The sequence below is a fragment of the Mus caroli genome, chromosome 13, assembly GCF_900094665.2.
Source record: "Mus caroli chromosome 13, CAROLI_EIJ_v1.1, whole genome shotgun sequence".
NCBI classification, from domain to species: domain Eukaryota; kingdom Metazoa; phylum Chordata; class Mammalia; order Rodentia; family Muridae; genus Mus; species Mus caroli.
In genome coordinates this window covers 64,746,477-64,752,599 of record NC_034582.1, presented here as the reverse complement: position 1 = coordinate 64,752,599, position 6,123 = coordinate 64,746,477, and the positions used below count along the sequence as shown (strand labels likewise).

The following is a 6,123-nucleotide window of genomic DNA, read 5'->3' as shown; positions in this document are numbered from 1 at the left end:
TCTGCCTTCTGCCACTACTGGATCACATGGCTCTGTGCACTTCTCCACACATGTGCAGTCTTGCCAGCCCACCCCTTTATCAACCTCATTTTCAAACTAAACTATGAGCAAAGTAAGCCTCTGTCCTCCATAAATTCATGATCTCAAGCTTGCTTACTGTCATGGGAATCTGACAAATCCAAGACTATGAAGACATTTGACTTTCTGAGTGAGTAAAGAAAAAGAGTTGTGGAGGAAACTTGCCGACAGCATCTGAGGCTTTTCTACAAAGCTTCCATGGCTGGACAGAGGGATGTTTCATGGACAGACTAACAGGGTGTAGGGAAGAAAACTGAACCAACATACAATATACAGAATAGATCTTGGCATAAGCTCAGAGTGGAACTCTGAGGAAATAGTGTCCTTTGAACAAACACTTTTAAGATAGGTGTCCACGTGTAATCCTACATGTGACACTCAGCTCTGCTTCAAGTGCTTGCGGTTGTTCTCACCTAAGAAGCCAACCCACGTGGCCACAGCTCACAGAATGACCTCACAAAACAATCTACTTTTAGCAGTTTGTCTGCAGCATGCATATGTCTATTTCAGTCTCCATTCACTAGGTGGAGGGCTGTTTGTGGCCACAGACACTTAATCATAGAAGCTCATGACACCTCATGGTACTCAGCAAGGGAATTTCCACATAAGAGGTGATGGATAATAATTGAATGGGGAGCCGACAACACGTCTTGTCACGACAACACATCAAAGTCATTGGCTTTGACACAGAGATGGTGGTTCACAGTGGCTGTCTTAAAAACATCCTCCTTCAGGGCTTCCATATCTCCTGTGCTATCACCTCACTGATGAGCACATGTCTGCCTCTGAATAATTAAGGCTTCAAGATGCAATCCAAAAACACTCAACTTCCTCCCAATGTGGACAGAGAACACCATAATTAAGATATTTGTTGTCAAAGAAATTAGTAAGAAGTCCAAGTAATAACAGATTGCCATAGTTCTTGAGACCATTAGTTCCTTTTTTTCCCTGCTGGAAGATAATACACACTTTTAAAAACATGGGATGAACACCATTTGGTACTAACAACAAACAGGAAGATGATGAACAGGAAGGAGCTATGGAACATGAGCTGTAATTATATGTTACATCGATTTTACCCTCTCTGGAAAGAAAGCACTTCCTACAGGTTTGCCATGACCTGGGCTGGCTATGCTCAGTTCTCTAGGGAATCGGCAGAAAGAGGTCATATGCAAACAAAATGTCCCAGGCTCTCAAAAACAGGCATTTCACCCACTATTCTGACCTGCCCACATCTCTGTCACCTAGCAAGGGACAGCTTCCATTTTCATTAAGTCACCTGAAGATATCTCTCTTACCCAGTGAGCAAAAGCAGGTATGCAAAACATAACACAAATTCTGGAGGTGTTCTCCAGGGATGTCAGCCACGCACATCCTTCTTTACTTCTAAAAGTCTTAGGCGCATATGAGTCAGCTTGGAGCATCAAATGCTCCTGTTAATAAAAGATATCACCTATTTCCCAGGCCACTGGGCACTGAGAGGGAAGGCTTCCAGACTCCTGGGAAACCAGAACAGTCTACAAGTCTCCCAAAAGGTTCAAATTTTCTAAGTTCATCACAGGGAGACCGAACATGCCTGCCCCATACCAACTGTACTCTTTACCCTAAGAAATGTTCTTCAGCCTGTGGAAGGTGCAAACCTTCACTGTCACTCATGGTGGTGGTAGAAAGGCTCCCATGGGAGCTGGCTTCAGGCTATTATCATTCACCTCTTTCCTGGTGGGTGACGTAACAATGCTCTCCAGCTGCTGAAGAGTCTCAAGTGTGAATGACTTCACACAGCATCAGTTGCCAGGATCTGGATGTTCTAGAACTACTCTATCCCTGCCTGATCTTTAAGTGAGGGGACATATGGTCTGGCGGCTCTGACTGAAGAAAGGAATGCAGCACTCATGATCCTGTTGAATAGAGATGACTTCACGTCTATCCTTGGAGGTTGGATTCCTTTATAGCCACCTATTTCTGGATCCACCAACCAGGCCTGTCTGCAGTAGCAATGGAGGTCACAAGTAGTCCTGTGGTTCTAACACAGGTAATGACTAACTCTGTCCTCTCTCTTATCAACACATTCAACCACCCTCTTCATATCTGACCAAAAGGGGTAAGGAAGGAGAGCAAGTAAAACATTCAATGTGGAGACCAGAGAGAGAAAGGTTAACAGGAAGAGGGAAGGAAAGGAATACAGAGAGGAACAGACAAAACAAATCAGGCAAGTATCAGGTCTCATGTCTTGCCACTTAAATAACTTCAAAATCCCACCATGCCTTGAGCCATGTTTCATACGGAGAGCTATCAGTGGTAAAGGTTCATGGGTTTGTTCTTGGTGTTGAGGGAGATCAGAGGAAAATAAAATTGTAACACTATTGACAAGAAGCAACGCCTCAGGACACAGTCTCATGCATGACCTGGAGTTACTAATATCTACAAGCCTCTTTCTTCTTCCTCCTCTTCCTCTTCCTCTTCCTCCTCCTCCTCCTCCTCTTCCTCCTCCTCTTTCTTCTTCTTCTTCTTCTTCTTCTTCTTCTTCTTCTTCTTCTTCTTCTTCTTCTTCTTCTTCTTCTTCTTCTTCTTTGCTATCATATTTTCTTTATTTACATTTCAAATGTTATCCCCTTTCCAGGTTTCTCCCCGGAAACTCCCTGTACCATCCCCCACCTCCTGTTTCTATGAGGGTGTTCCCCCACCCATCTCACCACCCTGGCATTCCCCTTCACTGGAGCATGGAGCCTTCACAGGACCAAGGGCCTCTCCTCCCATTGATGCCCAACAAAGCCATCCTCTGCTACATATGCAGCTGGAGCCATGGGTCTCTCCATGTATACTCCTTTGTGGGTAGTCTAGTCCCTGGGAGCTATGGGTATCTGGTTGGTTGATATTGTTGTTCTTCCTATGGGGTTGCAAACCCCTTCAGTTGCTTCAGTTCTTTCTCTAACTTTCCATTGGGGACCCTGTGTTCAGTCCAATGGTTGGCTGCCAGCATCAATCTCTGTATTTGTCAGGCTCTAGCAGAGCCTCTCAGGAGACAGCTATATCAGGCTCCAGTCACCATGCACAATAGTATCTGGGTTTGGTGACTATATATGGGATGGATCCCCAGGTGGGGCAGTCTCTGGATGACCTTTGCTTCAGTCTGTGTTCCAAACTTTGTCTCAGTATTTACTCCTGTATTTTGTTCCCCCTTCTAAGAAGGATGGAAGCACCCACACTTTGGTCTTCCTTCTCCTTGAGCTTCATGTGGCCTGTGAATTGTATCTTGAATATTCCAAGCCCCTTCCTAAGAGATTTTTGAGTGAAGCTATTCAACAGGACCTTGTCAGAACATACACTTTCTTTTTCAGGATCTCAGAATGAGCTGAAGATCAGTGACCCAAGTGTGACAGGGTAAACTCCCAAGAATGTCCATTGAGAGCCTCAAACCATGTGTGTAAGTTCTATGTGTACATGTGAGGTTGTGTGTACCTGCAGAGGCCAGGAGAACATTTCTTTCTGCATTATTATCTTAAGATGGATCCTCACATTGAATCTGAAACTCTATATTTTTCTACTAGATCATATAAGAGGTGAACTCTAACTTTCTTACTTCCAGCTGTGGGGGGGGGGGCACTGAGATGCAAACTAGGTCTTCATGCTTGTGAAGCAAGTGTTCTTACCCACTGAACCATCTCCCCAGCTATGGTGGCTTAAATGAGGAATGGCCTCCATCGTCTCCGGCATTTGAACACTTGGTCCTCCATTGGTAGTACTTTTTGGGGAGGTTTAGGAGATGCAGTCTTGACACCAGAGATAGATTTATGCCAGTATAAAGACTCACACCACTTTTGGTTTGACCCTGCATCACACTTGTGTTTGAAGATTTGAGTTCTAACCTTCTGCCGCTTGCTGCCATGATGGACTCAATACTCTGGAACGCCAAACCCCAATAAGCCTTCCTATCAATCCATTGCCTTGTCCATGGTGTATAACCACAGCAATGAAACACAACGGCTCATCCCCAACTTCTGATTGTGCTGCTCTAAGCACTCACTTGAAGCATATTATATCTCCAAACCCCACTGGGCTACCTCCCAGTGAAACACTAGCTCCCACACTGGCGGTTTACAGTACCTGCCTGAACACTGCATCTCAGCTGACATCATACAGTTCATCTTGGGTTCATGGTCCATCACTTGACTTCATGCTGTGTCTCCTAAGAATCTACTCATGTGATGATGCTGATGGCTGGTTGATCCTGAGCTCTGCTTCTTCTTTCTAGAGCACAGGGGGCCTCTAGGTCCATCTAGCTTCTAACATTTTAAGGAGAGCACTCTCCATCTGGATTCCAGCCTAAGTGCACCAGCCTCTATCCTAGCCATGAAAACCCTTTCACTACAATGTCACTATGTAAGGTGCAGCTGGCAGGTAACCTTGACCCTGTGAGTGGCACCTGAATGCTGCAGTAACTAACACTCAACACAAGAGAGTTACTCTAGCAAAGCACCTACTTCATCCCTTATTGAAAAAAATAAAACCATTTTGAAGATCTAGGCCCATTAAATTCACATCAGGTGCTGCATGGAGCCAAAAAGTAGAGTAGGCAGAGCTGTGATTTGCATCAATATTCAGGGATTAACAAGTTCCAATAGCGTGCACTGTGTGAAAATGTAATCAAGTAAGATGGGCAGATGGAAACACAGCCACCAAGCCCATGCTGTGTAATTAAGTGATAAATTGACTAAGTCAATCAATACTCTAGGAATGATCAGAGCCATTCATCCATAGCAGGGAGAGAAGCAGAAATGCCATCTCTGTTTCTGTTTATCTGTGAAGGTTTCATGGTGAAAAGAGCACTAGAGGCCAAGTAGACTGTGTAAGGCTAAGACAGAGTCCTCTGGTACAGGAGTAGGTTAAACACACAAAGGGCAGCTCGGATCATCTCCCATACTCCCACCCTGACTAGGTAAAGAGCAAATGCGGTGGCCTGAACCAGAGTCACCAGTCACCAAGTGAGAAGGGGGTCTCATCTCTCATACTTGGAGGAAAAGAATCTTACGTATTACAACAATCTGTGAACCTTCACAACCCAGTGCTAGTCAACAAAATCTATCCCTTAATATTTAATTTAATTCATTGGGCTAAATTAAAGACATCTCCTTAGGGGATTGATAATGAAAACAAGTTCATAAGCACAGATGCAAGCCTCTCTAGAAAAAGTCACCCAATGCTTTCTGCAAAGATACAAGCTTTCCTTCATCAGAAGATGCTGTCGGGGAACTCAAAAGACAACTTAGAGAGTCGGGGAAATTTTTGAAAATCATAGATTCAGCATAAGTCTTATATCCCTGATAAGTCTACAAAACATTTAAATTCAACAATAAAAAGACAAATAGGCAAGTTAGAACTCAGGCAAAAGATTCAAACAGACATTTATCTGGAAAAGATTTATCAGATGTGCACACACACAAAATGTGTAACATCATTGGTAGTCAAGGAACTACAAATCAGAACTATACTTGACACTCATTTAGGATAGCTCTACAGCAGTGGAAAATATGCTATCCTGATAACTGAATGTTGTAAAACTCTTCCCCACCCCCATGGTAAGCAGTTATAAGGCCTAAAGTTGAACATAAAATTTCTGTGTACCTTACAAAAATTGAAATATATTCACAGTAAAGATACACACACACAGCAATGACATTTAAAACAGCAAAGAGAAGAAATGACCTCCCAAAAACTTGAGCAGTACATGTAGAGATAAACAAAATCCACTGCATCCATAGAGGAGAATATTATTTTTATTTTATTTTTGGAAGCCCAAGGGAATTTTATTAGAGTTTAAAAGCAAAATCCCAATGCATACAAGCTGCAGATCTCACCAGCTACTCAGAAGAGGAGACTCGGAAGGGAGGGGGGAGAAGCCAGTCACACCATCTGAATCAGTCCAATATGGAGGTCAGCCACACGGCAGATATATATACAAAGAGCTCAAGAAGCTGGACTCTAGAAATTCAAATAACCCCATTAAAAAATGGGGCTCAGAGCTAAACAAAGAATTCTCAACTGAGG

The 6,123-nt window shown here is 43.5% G+C and overlaps 1 long non-coding RNA gene across 1 annotated transcript in view; it reads left to right on the top strand.

Moving 5' to 3' along the window:
- The first annotated feature begins 1,937 nt into the window (after window positions 1–1,937).
- LOC110307774 overlaps window positions 1,938–6,123 on the top strand; it is a 5,872-nt gene continuing 1,686 nt past the window's right edge. Inside the window, exons 1-2 of the long non-coding RNA XR_002379465.1 lie at window positions 1,938–2,110; window positions 3,417–3,502. This is a non-coding gene — a long non-coding RNA (uncharacterized LOC110307774). The remainder of the gene's footprint in view (window positions 2,111–3,416; window positions 3,503–6,123) is intronic.